General features: G+C 42.8%; 1 long non-coding RNA gene across 2 annotated transcripts in view; it reads right to left on the bottom strand.

The window, feature by feature from the left end:
- Positions 1 to 4152: 4152 nt before the first annotated feature.
- LOC144231300 (uncharacterized) overlaps positions 4153 to 17108 on the bottom strand; it is a 14622-nt gene continuing 1666 nt past the window's right edge. For both annotated transcript variants that reach the window (XR_013335031.1, XR_013335032.1), the window contains exons 2-3: positions 12078 to 12234; positions 4153 to 7253 (exon numbers count right to left, since the gene is read on the bottom strand). This is a non-coding gene — a long non-coding RNA (uncharacterized LOC144231300). The remainder of the gene's footprint in view (positions 7254 to 12077; positions 12235 to 17108) is intronic.

The following is a 17108-nucleotide window of genomic DNA, read 5'->3' as shown; positions in this document are numbered from 1 at the left end:
GTGATGCGTGAGATCACCTCACAGGACTTGTAAAAGGGATGGCTTTAAGATGCTGAGCCTTTCACCCCAAAGAGGGTAAGTAAAAGGGCCCAAAGAGGGAAATTAAAGGAAAAGACAGTGTTCGGAGAAAAAGGTTCTGAGTGTGGCTCTTCCTCCACCCTCACCCCCTGCGAGGGAGTTTGTGGGGGGTACCTACTCCTCATCTTAAAGCTAGGGAAAGGGGCTTTAAAGGAACCCCTTGGAGAAGCTGGGGGAGGCAGTGGACTCCTGTCTCTGTTATCTAAGTTTCATCCATGGATGCTTCCTCATGGTATGAGGAGACCTCAGCAGAATGTAGACTCTTGGCTACTCCGATTCTAAAGGAAGGAATCCTCAAGCCATCTGCTGCAATAGAGATGCGTTGGCCCCAAACCAGTGAATTGGTGAGATACTGTCAGTGTTCCCTGAGAGTAAGTCGGCGTGGAACACCAGCCACACCCAGAAAGTGCCAGCATCTATCATAGCAATGATGGTTGATTCAATACTTTCTGGCTCACATACCCCTCTCTCCACCTCCATTAGATCTGATACTTCATGGGCTGGGAGGCCATGTGGCCCAGTTTGACCAGGACAGTTCTGATTTACATCCGAAGTCCTGGTATAGTTATCAACAGCACCCTCTTTCATTTTTAAAAGTGTCTCATCTTGGATGATAAATTACATGTTCATCCTACTGATGGAAGAATAGTGATAGCCACTTAGGCAGGTGTTACAGATTGAATTGTGTCTTCCCGGTAAAATGATATGTTAACACTCTAATCTTCAATGCCTCATAATATAACCATATTTGGAAATAAGGTATTTATAGAAGCAATCAAGTTAAAATGCAGTCATTAGGGTAAGGTCCTTATAAAAAGAGAGAATTTGGACACAGAGACAGACACACAAACAGACATCTTCTTCATCTCGTGAAGATGAAGAAAAGATGGAGTGATGCATCTACCAGCCACGCAACACCAAAGACAGCCAGCAACTCCCCAGAAGCTAGGGGAGACACCTGGAACAGATCTCTGTCACAGTCCTCAGAAGGAACCAGCCCGCCGACCCCTAGATCTCAGGCAGAATTCTGGCCTCGAGGCTGTGCAATTATACATTTCTTCTGTTTAAGCCACTCAGTCTGTGGTCCTTCATTTATGGCAGCTCTAGGAAGCAAATACATCAGGAAATAGAAGTAGCCAATCTTGCCCTATGCCCCTTTTTGGAGGTCTAGTCTGCACCTGGCTCAGACTGAAATAATTTTTTTTTTGGTCAGGTTCTTAAGACTTGACATATTGGAGTATGTGCGGTGATTTAAGGGGACAGCAGGGTGTTTTTGTTACATAAGAGTGACAGGGGCAGGGGAAGAAAGGCATACCAAGGGGACACTGGGTGCTACAGTAAAAGGGATACTGCCGGAGGCTGACTCTGGCCAGGTCCAGGGGTCCCTGAAGAATGGACGGTGTCAGCGAGAGAGAGAGTGAGAGAGCCCCAAGATTCTTTCTGATCACCAGGCAGGCATCTCTGTCCTGCCGGGTTTGGTGTCTTTATTTAAAGGTCCAACGACAACATGAGATCAGAAAAAGGAATTTTTATAATGGAAAGCTCTTTGTGATAAGATACTTTGAAAAGTGCACAAGAACAGGTTTTTCGGAAGTATTCTTGCAGAATTACCCCATTCATAGTGAGGTTGAGTAAATCTTACAACTAAGGAAATAACAGGATGTTCTTGGTGAAAAACAGGATGACATACACATTTGGTCTAAGTTAATAATGCTAGGATTAGGACATAGGTTAAGTTGTGTATAGATAGGCCAGGAGTCTTCTGTCTGGCTCACAAGAAGACGAATGTTTTTAAACTGGTTGTTTGTGGAAACCTTTTTGACTTGATGCTGAATGTGTAAACACCATGGAGGCCCTAAATGTGTCGGCCTTTCTTTTTGGGTTATGTTTTAGCTACTCTTTATCTATCCTCATCCCCGCTGCCAGTGTAAGGGAGGGTGTTTGCGGAAAGTAGGCCTTAGGGAAGGGACTGCCATATATCGCCAGTTAGAAAAGGTGTAAGTATTAACTTAAGTTCTGCCCTTATCTATTCCTTAACTCTAAATTAGGCTCTTTGTCTTGGGGCCAGGCTCAGTTATAACTTCTATGTTCTTAACCCTCTTTATGATCTAAGCCTTGAACTGCAAGGCCCATAGGAAGAGCCTTTTGACAATCATCCACAAAGCTTTCATCTAAAATCTCTTTTGAAAAGGCAGGAATATGCTTTTCCTTATGAGGTATCTGTGTGGGGAATATTGGTCTGATTTGGAATATTATGGGGCCTGGTCAAGACCAGCAGGCTCATTTCCAACATAAGCCAGTAGTAGGAAAAGGAGATACCAGTTTTCATTTCTCATGGCAGGAGCTGTGCAAACACTGTCATTTCCTCGCTGTGACTGTCATCCAGCGAGGCCGGTGCAGCTCCCAACAAGGTACATTGTCTGCAGAGAAGGTAAACACAATAATAAACCAATAGCAGTTGATCTGCTTTTTATTACCCCTGTGCTGGCAATCTTGGACAAAGTCAGGGATAAAACACTCCTTCTGCATGGGAGATGGGGGAACACTCCCACCCCTTGGTATATGCCATTGCCCTAGAGTGGGTTTAAATGATAAGACAGTAAGAAATAGGGAAAACAAAACAAAACTATTGTTGAATCCAGTGGTTTTCAACTGGAGGCAATTTTTGCCACCCAGGGATATCTGGCAATGTCTGGACACACTTTCGGTTGTCACAATTGGGGGTCAGTGTGTACTATAGATACCTAGTGGATGGAGGCCAGGGATGGTGCTAAAGCATCTACACTGCACAGGATGGCTGCCCACAACACAGAATTACCCGGTCCCAAATGCCAGGAGTGCTTAGGCTGAGAAACCCTGACCTTGACATAAGTGCTCCGGAAGTGCTTGTGAGCAGTCCAGCAAGGACTCCCAGGGCGTGCTGTTACAGAATGTGAGCTCTTAGAAGGAGGGGACTATGTCACTCATTTCCTGGGTAGCATGTCTGTCGCAGCAACACCCAGAAAGGAAAGCCCACATTAGGCACTGAAATCTCGGATGTGAGAAGTAAAAATGTTGGCATTTAATGAGCACTTTGTATGGGCAGAGGACTGTGCTAAGAGATTTTATTATATTAATGCATTTGACTGTCATGACAACCCTCAGGGGTAGATACTATTGTTGCCATTTTAGGCTCAGGGAGAAGTAATTTGTCAAAAGTCAGAAGTGAGAGAATTAGGATGCAAACACATACCTGCTTGACTCCAAAATGCATAATTTTACCCAAGAAATCATAATACTGACTATAATCAAATCCACCAAAAAAGTAGTTATGACCCGGATAACAAATTTACTTTCTTTTTCCTTAGCCAAAATGCATCATCATATCTCGTATCTTTTCTTACCCCAAAACACATTCTACATTCCTTGGGTACAGGGTTGCTTCCTTCTTTCTTTCTTCCTTTCTTTCTTTCTTTCTTGAAAGAGAGGAAAAAAAGAGAGTGGGGAAGGGACAGAGAGAGAAAAGGGGGGAGAGAGAGAATCCCAAGCAGGCTCCATGCTGTCAGCACAGAACCCAAAGTGGAGCTCAAACTCACAAACCATGAGATCATAACCCCCGCTGAAATCAAGAGTCAGATCTTTAATAGACTGAGCCACCCAGACACACTTCTTCTTCCTTTATTATTTCTGATAGCTTTAATTATGTACCTTAATTAGAACTCTTAACCCTTAGAAACCTTACTTTCTTGTGAAAACGAGCGAATTCTTAACACCAATATTCTTTAGATTGGCAAATTTGGGGATACATTTTATAATTTCTTGAAGCGTATGCTTCTTTGTCATAGAAGCTCTTCACATGGCACAAGACGTGTTTCCTAACCGAGTCAAATTTATCTTTAGTTTCTCTGTAATAAGACAAAATAGGCAAATCTATGCTTAGTGATTCATGTTCTATTTGGAAATGACTTAGAAATTCAGTGAATTGATATCATTCGACTTTGCAAAACTCAAATGCCGGAGGCCGGCTCCGGCTGGTCCAGGGGTCCCTGAAGAATGGACGGTGTCAGCAAGAGAGAGAGTGAGAGAGTCCCGAGATTCTTTCTGATCACCAGGCAGGCATCTCCATCCTGTCGGTTTTGGTGTCTTTATTTAAAGGTTCAAGAACAACATGAGATCAGAGAAAGGAATTTTTACAATGGGAAGCCTTTTGCGATAACAAGTTTTTGATATTCTGCAGAATTACCCCAGTCATAGTGAGGTTGAGTGAATTTACAACCAAAGAAATAACAGGATGCTCTTAGTGAAAAACAGGATAATATCTAGGTTAAGGTGTATATAGATAAGCTAGGAATCATTCTGTCTTTTATCTAAAATCTCTTGTAAAGGCAGGAATATACTTTTCCTTATGAGGTATCTGTGTTCAGAATATGGGTCTGATATGGCATATTGTGAGGCCTGGTCAATATCAGCAGGCTCATTTCCAACATGAGCCAGTAGTAGCAGAAGGAGATACCAGTTTTTGTTTCTCATGGCATGAGCTGTTCAAACACTGCCATTTCCTTGCTGTGACTGCCATCCAGAGAGGCCGGTGCAGCTCCCAGCATATCCCCCTTTTTTATTATATATTTTAAAAAGACTGGAAAGAGACAAAGAACAATTAATGTGGCTCTAAGGATATTACCAATATTTATTTTAAAAAAAAGGAAGCTACGATTACTAGAAAAATTATGCAATCCATCTAGAAAGGACACTGCTATCTGGGAAGGAAAAACAAGGGAAGTATCAAGGAGAACAGGACCTGCTCCAGACAGACGTCTGTACCCATAATCACAAAGGGAGAGGTTCCTACAGTAATTTCTTTCACAGGGTGCAATCATCATACCAGGACCAGAATAAGGGGACAGTTACTTCCGATATCGATTAACAAGGTACCTTGGGGGTCAGTGCTCAAGCAGAAATAATTGAGTGGGGGTGGATATCAGTCACCATCTGAAGGCAAGAGACCGTGCAAACTTGCCTTAACCTCACAAGGAGTATTCTCAACTTATGAGTTCGGAAGGGCTCCCAACATCTCTCCCCCTTTCTTATTTTGTAAATGAAGGTTGTGCAGCTCAACGTTTTCTCTGTGAAAGCCTCAATTAGTTATTTTGAAGAAACAGGGAACAAAGCACAATATGAGCACTAACACTCCAGCCACCATGCCAATATTTGTCAGGAGTAAATTTAGTCCCTGAGCGCTAATGAAATTTTGTAGTCCTTGTAAAAAGGAGGTTGCAACCTGTGAAGGAGAGACGAAGGTAGAGGATGCATTAATAGCCTGAATCTGTTCATGAAGGGTTTGGACATCAATGCTAAAATTAGAATGATTCCAAATACCAAGTAGGTGATTTTGGATATTCTCCCAAGTGTGAGTGGTATCATTATGTTGGAGGGGAGTAACACAGATCCAACTATACTCCTTGTGACATCGAAGAGCCAAACGAGATTTTAGAAAACTTAATTCATTTCCGATAAACAGTACAGCCTCTTCTAAGGCATTAAGCTTAGTATCCAATTTCCTGTCAATTATTTCTTGAGTGGCCAATGCAAAAGAGACATTTCTAGTTAATTGGTCAACGTGTTGGGCTGTATGTATATCCTGCACAAGGGAGACAGTGGAAGCAGCCACAGACCCTATGATGGCAATCAGTGCGGTAATGCCCAATATTAGAGCTCCAATGAATCGCTTTGGGCGTATGAGAGCATAATTGATCTCTTGTAAGACCTGCAATCCATAATCATCATACCAAGGGATATTTAGTTCTACAGGGAGCATAACGTAAGGAGGTTGTCTTAATATCATTAAAAACTTAATTCCATTATCAGAAGAAATGCAGTTAGTTAGAACACATCCTGTACATGTAATATAATAGCTTTGATCCTTTTTTGATTCAATAGCAAACTTTCCATGGGTCATGCTAGAATACAGGAGGGCATATGGCGCTTGAACACAGGCAGTGACAGCATAATATGTGGGGCCATATGGGCGAGTCAATATAATGTGACGCATTGCAGCCACGAGCTGCCAAATGTCAGTTTGCTTAAAGAGATTGCCGTCAATAGTCGTTGTTAGCATAGGAGGGACCCATCCATTAGTATGCCATCTGTTAACTGATAAGGGCTTAGGTATAAGGGTATCTGACCAAGAGTATTTGGGCAAGCTCTTGAGTGAATGCCTATAGTCAGCAGAGGGCATGGGATTAGACCAATCATTTATTATTTGTTTTGTGTGTGTCAAATAGTAACTTATTCACATAGGATACATACAAGACCACCAGCGAGGATAACCCTTGTTAACATCAATGAGTGTCCAGACATTGCCATTTGAATTATCGTTAGGATGAGTCTGGAAAGGAGGTGGCTTGTTGCAGCGACTGAATTTTTTAGGAATAGACTGTTTATCATCAGTAACAGGGTCTCTACTCCCCGGAGTCAACATAAATATAGACCAAAATTCCCGCCTTCCTTTAACTTCAGTTGGAGAATCAGTCAGTAGGCCTTTATGGGAGACGGGAAGGCATCCCTTAAGACTCTGACCGTAAGAAAAACATATGGGAGGGGAACTGGATTTTCCAACATAGGAGAAATCAGGATTGATTTGAGGCCTCAGGAACTCATCTGAGCTGCCACCGAGTAGATCTGGATTGTTAGTGAAAACAGAAATAGGCTCATTATCCCAAGTTACAGGCCTTAACATAGGAGGGTTTGGGATATAAGTCCAATATTGTTGTTTAAGGGCATAACCCGAACTGGCCTGAGAAGACAATAATGCAAGAAGGGCTACAAACAGCGTAGCTGGAGTAACTGAGTTTCCCTGAGTTTCAACAAGGGTAATAGCTTCATCTGTCAGGGTTTTTAATTGTCCCCAAGTAGGACGAGTGGAGATCCGCATAGATCGGGCGAGTTGGCGGCGGCGACGGGGTCGTTCCTCCTGCAAGGAGAGTTCACTCATGGTCTCAGTGAGTGTTGTTATCCTGCGTGGACCCATAGGAGGCAGGGGGTTGAGGATGTGATGGTTTCTCTGCATTCTTCCTGGGTTCCAAGGCCGAGGTTGAGGTTGATATGGTGGGGGAGGCGCTGGAGTCGAGGGAGGAGTCGGAAGGCTCCACATAGTGTCGCACTAAACGATCTGGATTCCACAAGGGGGAGTCTGTGTCCTGTGGATAGACACAAACACACCCTCGTCCCCAAGTTAGTACAGCATCGGGTCCTTTCCATTGGCCAGAGAGTAAACCTTTCCATCTCACCAAGGTCTTAGGTTTATCTAGAGTTGGATTCCAATGTTTACACATATTGGTACAATTGGTAAGATCCATATTTAGGTTATTAATGACAAAAAGAGCATGAGAGAGAATGTGATGTGGAGAGCTGTACTTAAACTCTCCTTCTTGTAATTTATAAATTTGAGCCTTTAGGGTTTGATGTGCTCTCTCAACAATTCCTTGCCCTTGGGAATTGTAAGGAATTCCTGTGGTATGAGAAATCTTGAAAGTTTGAGTAAACCTTTTGAAGGTGGCAGAAGTGTAAGCTGGTGCATTGTCAGTTTTGATAGTTTTTGGAAGGCCCAAATAGGAAAAACTAAAGAAAAGATGTTGAACTACATCTTTGTAAGCTTTGCCTGTATGGGCAAAAGCAACGATGACATGAGAGAATGTATCAACACATACATGAACATAACAAAGTTTTCCAAAGATGGTACGTGGGTAACATCCATTTGCCATAAATCATTGGGTCTTAAACCTCTTGGGTTGACCCTAGAGGGTGGGGCTGGAAAGTGAGTAGGACATTGCTTACAGGAGCGGACTACTTCTCGAGCAGCTTCCCTAGATATATTAAATTGAAGCCTGAGTGCAGAGGCATTTTGATGGTGTAATTTATTGGATAAGCGGGCTTCTTCTAATGCTGAAAAAATAGCAACCTTAGTAAGTGAATCTGCCTGATGACTTAAGGGGCCTGGCAAATTACTATGAGCTCTAATATGCCCAATGAAAAAAAGCTGGGTACGAAGGTGTATGAGTGTTTGAAGTTCCTTAAGCAGAGGAAGAATTGTGGATCGAAATTTGGGAAGAGAGACTGTTTCAATGTGGGGAAACAACTCTGATATATAACGTGAATCAGTATACAAGTTAAAGGGAACCTTAGTCAAATGGGAAAAAGCATAAATGACTGCCATTAATTCAGCTCGTTGAGCAGGAGTTTCTTTGATGACTTGCACATGGGAATGACCATCAATAATAGTAACAGCTTTCCCGTTATAGGAACCATCTGAAAAACCATAGCGGCTGGCTGAGGTAAAGGTTCATATCTAGTGTTGTTTGGGAATATAAAGGATGAACCTTAAGAAAATGAAGAATTGGATTATTAGGGAGGTGAAACCCAATTTCTCCCATAAATCCCTCTATAGCAATTTGCCAATCCTCACTGTTTTGTAATAAGTTGTTTAATTGGTCTCTAGTGTAAGGAACAATCACAAGGGTCACATCTTGACCAAACAATTCTTTACTTCACTTATGTCCCTTGGTCATAAAGGTGGCCACTAAGGCAGGGTATGACATAACAACCCTTTTTGGAGCAGCTGGGAGATGAATCCATTCTAAGGGCCCATCCTGCCAAAGACATCCTGTAGGGGAGTGTTTGGTGGGTAGAAGAATTAAGGACCAAGGGTTTTGATAATCCACCCAGGATAAGGTTTGATTATTTATGGCCTCTTCGACTTTATGCAAGGCCTGTTCAGCTTCCTTGGTGAGACTCCGCAATGATTTTTGATCGGGATCTCCTTGAAGGATGTTAAAAAGTGGCCTTAAATCTGAAGTGGTAAGTTTTAAATAGGGCCGAATCCAATTAATGTCCCCTAAGAGTTTTTGAAAATCACTGAAGGTAACCAAATGGTCTTTTCTTAGCTGTAAAGGTTGATGGGTCACTGTTTGAGTGTTAGGCACTCTGCCCAGGTAATTAAAGGGCGGTTCCACTTGAATCTTATCTGGAGCTATTGTTAGACTCAATTGCTGTAAGGAAGCTACAGTTTTTATTAGGATTTCTTGCAATATAATTCAATCAGTGTGAGCCAGAAGTATGTCATCCATATAATGAATAAGGTAGAGGCTGTTGTAAGCCTGTCTGATTGGTTCCAGGGCCAGATTTACATATTTTTGGCAATGTGTAGGGCTGTTTTTCATTCCCTGTGGAAGGACCTTCCATTGATACCTCTGATAAGGCTGCTTAAAATTTTCAGAAGGCAGGCTGAAAGCAAACCTCTGGCAATCCTCATGATAAAGGGAAATGTTGAAAAAACAATCTTGTAAGTCTATCACAATTATTTGAAAGCCTTTTGGCACTGCCACAGGGGATGGAAGTCCTGGTTGCAAAGAGACCATACTTTTCATAGTAGCATTTATTGCCCTCAGATCTTGGATAGCCAATCTCCCTTTTATCCAATTTGGGTTCTAAATTTACGAGAGCTATACCCTGTTGTTTTTGGTCCAAACTTTTGTTGGGAAGAAGCCGCATTTGTAACATCTGATTAGTGACCTTGTCATCTGGGGTGTAAAGTAACATTCCCATTTGGGATAAAATGTCTCATCCCCATAAAGAAAAAGGGATGGAAGGAATAACATAAGGACAAAAAGTTCCTGAATTGTGCTCCTCATCTGACCATTTTAGGATTTGAGAGCTTTCTGCCACATTAGAAGCCTGACCTATTCCCACAAGAGTAGCAGGAGCATTCTAAGTTGGCCAAGCTGAGGGCCAGTCTTTTCCTGCAATGCAGGAGATATCTGCTCCGGTGTCTAGACGTCCTTGAATAGGAACTCCCTGAATCTGCAATACTTCAGTGGGCCTTGAGTCTTTAATCTCCTGTATCCAAAAGGCCTTATCGCTAGAGCCAAAGCCTCCTTCTCCTCTGGGAGCATCAGGGGCATCCTTTCCTATGTGATAATAAGGCAACAATAATAACTGGGCAATTCTCTGATCTTTAAAAATTTGCTTGGTGGAAGAAGGAGGAGAGACCAGCACCTTGATCGCTCCCTGATAATCAGCGTCAACCACCCCAGGGATTATAGTGATCCCCTGAAGTGAGATGGAGCCCGGTCCCAATATTAGTCCCACTACCCCAGGGGGCAGGGGCCCCTTTACACCAGTAGGAATAGTTATAGGAGGTGAATCAGGGGTTAGTATTGTGCTGGCGGTGGAATGGAGGTCCAGTCCTGCGCTGCCTGGGGTTGCTCTATAGAACTCAGAGACTGACTGGAATTGATGAGCAGATTGAACGGGCTGAGGGATGTTGCCCAAATTCATGGCGGGAGCCTTGGGCTGTCCCCTCAACCCGCTTTCCTGGTCCTGAGATTTTTGAAGACGGGTTCCCAGTGGTTGGCCATTTTTGTGAAATTTAGATTTACATTTTTTGGCCCAATGAAAACCCTTTCGACACCTAGGGCATATAGTCTGGGCCTGTTGTCATTGTTTATCACCTGGGGAACAGGTGCGGTTGGCAGAGAGGTATTTGCCTTTTTTGTAAGGCAATCCCTACTGAAATGTCCCACTTGCCCACAAGAATAGCAATTAAACCTTGAGGAAGGTTTTTCACTCTTAGTACTTCCTGACTGCCCTAAGGACCTGACATATTGAGGGTATGTTTCTCCCTTTGAAGCTGCTGCGATAGCCACGCCCTGGATAAAGGTAGGACTTACATCTGCACATTGTTTGACATAATCAGTTAAGGTACCCGTTTTTCTTATGGGTCGTAATAAAGACTGGCAGGTAGGAGAGGCATTTTCCAATGCTAGTTGTTTAATGAGAATGTCCACTGCTTCATCGTTAGTTATCACTCTTCTAACAACTTGTATGAGTCTAGACGCAAAATCCTCATAGCTTTCATCCTATCGTTGTCGGATTTCTCCCGAGGTAGCAGCCCTGCCTGTTGCAATTGGCAAAGCTCTCCATGCGTTAAAGGCACAATCAGTGTCTGCTGTAAGGTGACCTGGTTAAGATACATTTGATCTTGAGCAGTGTCAAAATCACCCTCGCCTAGGAGTTTATCGAGGGTAATGTCTCTCCTATTTGTCCTTTTATTTATGGCTACTCTTTTTCTAGCGAGGTCATCATATTCCGCTTTCCATAGCAGGTATTGGCCTACAGACAGCCATGTTTTTGCAACCTAAATCCAGTCATAAGGTGTCATCCAGCGAGATATTAGGGCTTCTAGCAATGTAAGTGTGTAGGGTGCAAGTGGCCCATATTCGGTACAGGCAGTTTTTAGTTCCTTAATAATCTTATAGGGAAGAGGTTCCCAAGAAAGTCCTCATCAAATTCTCCCCCAAGAGCAACGGGGAAGCAGCTCACAAAATCTGTATCTCCCTCCTTTTCCGCCCCCCAAACGGCGGCTTTGAGCCCCACTCCTTTTGAAAGTGGCATGGGAGGAAGCGGCCCAGATGGAGGGAAAGTCCCTGTAGTCTGAACAGGGAAAGCCCAATTGTTTGATGTTAAATTTGAAACTTTCATAGTGGTGGAATCAGGGACAGTCCCTGAGTCTACTTTATTATCATTTTGGGGGGCGCTGAGCTTGAAGACTCCGGAAGTCTCTTTTGAGGCGTCTAATGCCCCCTTTATAATGGTCAATAGAGAGAGAATTTCGACCAGGATTTTTTGAGGACATTGTCTAATTTCGTCCCCAACTTTATTCCAGGTATCTATAGTAACAGTTCCTTCCTCAGGGACCCAGGGGGACAGTTTTTGAACAAAACGTAAAAACTGAGCAATTTGTTGAGAGGATACCTTTACCCCTTTTTTTGTAAACACATTCCGTATCACATCTATAAAGAGTCTCCTTTCCTTAGACTCTTTATGGCTCATACCTTCTCAAAAAACAGTTCTTTGCTTACCCACCAACTAACCTTACTTATCTTATGCAGGGGGTCCGCGGCACCCTACGGTGGAATCCTAACCGTACTGACTAATGCAATGAAAACATAGTTTAAAGAGATTACCTTCAGGTCCCTGTTCGGGCGTCACTTGTCGGAGGCCTGCTTCAGCAGGTCCAGGGGTCCCTGAAGGATGGACGGTGTTGGTGAGAGAGAGAGTGAGAGAGCCCCGAGATTCTTTCTGATCACCAGGCAGGCATCTCCATCCTGTCGGTTTTGGTGTCTTTAGTTAAAGGTTCAAGAACAACATGAGGTCAGAGAAAGGAATTTTTACAATGGGAAGACTTTTGCGATAACAAGTTTTTGATATTCTGCAGAATTATCCCAGTCATAGTGAGGTTGAGTGAATTTACAACCAAGGAAATAACAGGATGCTCTTAGTGAAAAACAGGATAATATCTAGGTTAAGGTGTATATAGATAAGCTAGGAATCATTCTGTCTTTTATCTAAAATCTCTTTTGTAAAGGCAGGAATATGTTTTTCCTTATGAGGTATCTGTGTTCAGAATATGGGTCTGATATGGCATATTGTGAGGCCTGGTCAATACCAGCAGGCTCATTTCCAACATGAGCCAGCAGTAGCAGAAGGAGATACCAGTTTTTGTTTCTCATGGCATGAGCTGTTCAAACACTGCCGTTTCTTTGCTGTGACTGCCATCCAGAGAGGCCGGTGCGGCTACCAGCACTCAAAGGTTTCAAGTTACTAAGATATAGGGGTCACTTTTAGGCAATAGGCTTTAGCAATGCAAACCAGAATAAGCCCACAGTGACCACCCAGCTGGATATCAATAGGCTCATTAAGCAACCCACCTCGAAAGTGCCATAGGCTCTACCTGACCAATTACAACAAAGCACAGTTCCTAAGATTACCAAATAAGGGAAAATACTGTAAGTTCCGGTATATCCTCATCTCCCCTGTACTGTGGCCTCTCATGACTGCACGACTGCCCTGTGACACTCAGTCTCTCCTTTGCTGTCCTGCCCATGGCTCCCTTGCAATGTATTCTATAAACTTCTCCATTTTTCTGCCTTGGGTGAATTCTTTAACTGCCCCTGCCACCGGCCCCCAACCAGTTGGGATGATCCCCATCTGATTGGGACACCCTACACAAAGATTTTTGGAAGCTATTTTTAAAGACATATATCATAAACTTAATGATTCCACCAAAAAATTCTCATCCCACTTACATCTACCTAAATCATTCCCTCCCAACAATTATGTTCAGACTACTCACAAAAACTTTATGAGACATTAGGCAAAGTCAGCCATCATCTCAAGCTAATTTTCTTGCTAACAGATTTTGTAACAGAGATACCATGAACTTACCTGACCTGTGAAAATTGGTAATGGAAAGTCATTAAAGGGGCTCAGTCAGTAGAGTGTCCAACTTCAGCTCGGGTCATGATCTCTTGGTTACTGAGTTTGAGCCCCATATTGGGCCCCCTGCTGTCAGCACAAAGCCTGCTTTGGATCCTCTGTCCCCTTTCGAACACCTTCCCCCCCACCCGCTTCCTGCCCCACTTGCACTCTCTCAAAAATAAACACTATAAAAAAAAAAAAGAAAAAGAAAGCCATTAACATGAAGTCCTGAGGTTTGGGCAGGGGAAGCTCTCATACACTACCACTCAGTTAATTGCAGACCCAATAGGGAGAGATGGGCTTGACCTTACATGGACTTGACCTTGCACATAGAAGCTACTCTACTACTCCAGCCAGAGCATGAGAAATTTTCCTCACGCCCCTAGGCAACATTTCTGCCAGTGTGAAGCTACCAAACTGTAAATTCCAGTTTACACCAATGGACTTTTAGTTCATAAACAGCCTTCCCAACTTAGCCCTTCTGTCCTCAAAATGCATGCCTGCTCTTCTTTCCCTGGACTTGGCCTATGGTTTTGCTGTAGCATTTTTGTCCCATACTGTAATTCTTCTTTTCTTCCCCAAATAAATCCATCTTCTGCTGTTAAAATAACTGGCAATGTCTATTTTTAAGGTTAACAGACTTTTTAGTAAGCCTATGTAGAATAAAAGTACTCTAGCACTAACTGTAAAGACACACCTTTAAAAAATTTTTTAATATTTTAATGTTTTATTATTATTTATTTTTGAGAGACAGCACGAGAAAGAAAGAGAGAGAGTGTGAGAAAAAGAGAGAGAGAGAGAGAAAGAGGGAGAGAGAGGAAGAGAGCAGGGGAGGATGCAGAGACAGAGGGAGACACAGAATCTGAAGCAGGCTCCAGACTCTGAGCTGTCAGCACAGAACCCAACATGGGGCTCGAACTCACAAACCATGAGATCATGACCTGAGCTGAAATCAGATGCTTAAATGAATGAGCCACCCAAGGCCCCCTAAATGTTTTTTAATGTTTATTCATTTTTGAGAGATAGAGAAAGAGCACACTTGTAAGTGGGACAGAGAGAGAGGGAGACCCAGAATCTGAAGCAGGACTGTGAGATCACGACCTGAGCCAAAGTCGGATGCTTAACCAACTGAGCCACCCAGGTGCCCTGAAGACACACTGTTTTAATTAAACCAAAAAAATAGAACTAGCTTTAATATTGAATATTTTCCCAGATCATGTGAATCTGAAATCCATTAGGGTTAGTTCTACCATATATTTTCTATGTTTGTTTATTTATTCTTGAGAAAGACTGAGAGACTGAGTTGTGAAGGGGCAGAGAGAGAGAGAGAAAGAGAGAGAGAGAGAGAGAGAGAGAGAGAGAGAGAAGCCCAAGCAGGCTCCACACTGTCAGTGCGGAGCCTGACATAGCACTCGAACTCACGAATCATGAGATCATTGCCTATGCTGAAATCAAGAGTCAGAGGCTTAACCGACTGAACCACTTAGGAGCCTCTCATAGTTTTGAGAATTCAATTTATATAAGCACTTAATTTTCTTTAAGCCGACTAAATAGAGCTCTTTTACAGATTAATTTTGGGAATACCATCTGGAGGTAGAAAATACCACCTATTGGGGTGCCTAGGTACACTAATACAAAACTCACTACTTAACAAAAGAATCAGATCTAAATTGGTAGATAGAATAGATTAAGTTTACCTGCTCAGATGATTACAGCTTTTTGTATTTTTGTCCACATTACAGTTATTTAACAGTTTAATCAAGCATTTAGTTTCAACAGTACACAAAATGGTCTTAGCATGTCACAGCAATCATTTTGGGAGTGATCACTGTATCAGGAAAAGCATACTTCACCAAACACAGAACATCAACTTTCCAAGCCTCTTTTCAAAGAGTTCCTGATTTTCAGCTTAAGAGAACAGCATTTAATTACTGCATCCCTTGCATATAGGACATACAAAGGCTATACGAAGTCATTGACAAGAACCGCAATATGCAGAATAATAAGGCCAGTCGGTCTTATGCCACGCAAGGTAACTATGAAGCCCAAAAGCATAGTGATAGTTGCAAGCAATCTTATGGTTTCAAACTTTTTCTTCAGTTGCTTCCTGGGTCCCATTAGAAAGCAGGTACTGGCTAATGCAATAATATTTCCAAGGGTATAAAACACTGCAAAAAGCTTTGTGCCACCGGGAAGCCACAGTAATCCAGTTTCAAAGACAGAGAAGAAAATGCTGCACAGGAAGCATATGACAAACTACTTAGGGACCTGGCATCCAGTCCCGGCGCTGGCGGCCCCTGCTTGCTGCCTCCCCCCCTCCCCCCTACCACTGCGTCCTCCAGCTTTTTGTATTAGTATTGGTGGAATAGACACCGAAGATTGTTATTTGTCCTTGCCAAGTCAAGTTCCAAATGACCCTTCCCTCCTTTGTTTTTTCTTTTGGTAGGAATTACCTCCCTGAAGTTTGCTTATCAAAGAGATGATCCTGATAAGAGTTCTGGATAAGGTCCCAGCAGAACATTACATCACAAAGGCACAGGAAAAAAAAAGTTCCTATGCATCTTTTCAGATAATAGGGGAGGTTTGGGGGTTGGTAAAAAGGATAGATGGACTTTGAAATGTTTCTAGAATTGCACCTGTTATCCTGTAAAGACTGGGTTTGTCAAGATAAAAAAAAAAAAGACAGCTTTCTTTAATTCCTCAAAGAACTGTGTTGCCATCTAATGATATCAAGGACTAATATATTCACCTATGTTAGAGTGTTTTCTCTTCCCGCTGGATACATTGAGCTTCAGAGAGAAGGCCTTCTAAAAATTCCTATCAGGCTCTGTATATTAGCTTCCAATTTGACCAAATTCCTGATCATAGAGTTGTTAAATCCTTCCAAATTTCTTGTCACGTTTCAGTAGGCACAAGCAGTAAATATTTCTGGCAGTATTGCATAGTCATTAATTTTTACCTCAGTTTCCCTTTGGCTGTTTAAGGAAATAATGTAGCAGCTTATCAGAAAAATCACTCAGAGTCCCATCAACTTTGGGAAGAGCCCTCCTTCCAGCATAGATAAAGAGAGATTGAAGCGGATGTTAAAGAATTTAACCTCAAAGGTTTTGAGAACAATCTTTTTGCCAGTGTCCCAGTTGATTACAGCTGAGATATTGATCCTTGGACCTGCATTTGGTGATGGTCCCCTAGGAGGGTGCAATGCGGGAGGCCCAGGTGTTATTCTAAGTATCTGGCCGTGGGGAGCTGTTGTGGCCATGTGAGAGGTGAGACGATTCATTTTCAGAAGGACCAAATAAAAGCTGTGCTGTCTAGTTAACAATAGGTTTACAACCTCTTGGAAATATGTACAAACCCCTCTCTCCCACAGTGGAGTCCCAAACCCTTAGAAACTGAAGTCTCTGCGCCACCTCAAGGAATGTGCATTTGTTCCAATCAAAGTACTTTTTGCCTTATGTGAGTATCGGTGACTTTCGGGTAAGGCTGTACCCTCTCTAGTACTCAGTCAGTGAGAAATCAGGGGAGGGACTTGCACACCAGGAAATAAATTGTCTGTTGTAACCGTCCCCAAGTGCCTGTCCATCAGACTCCTGCTCTTGCGAGAATATAGATTAAAACCTCACTTTACTGTGCTCTGAGTCTGTGTCCCTCCTTTAGATGAGGAAACATGAGTCAGGCTGAAGGCAAACAAGCTAGCACCCCCAGGATGGGACATATGTGATATTCTTCGGACACTC

This window comes from Crocuta crocuta, unplaced genomic scaffold, assembly GCF_008692635.1.
Source record: "Crocuta crocuta isolate KB4526 unplaced genomic scaffold, BGI_CrCroc_1.0 scaffold184, whole genome shotgun sequence".
In the NCBI taxonomy this organism is placed as follows: domain Eukaryota; kingdom Metazoa; phylum Chordata; class Mammalia; order Carnivora; family Hyaenidae; genus Crocuta; species Crocuta crocuta.
The sequence above is the reverse complement of the archived record's forward strand: the minus strand, read 5'-3'. Positions and strand labels throughout refer to the sequence as shown.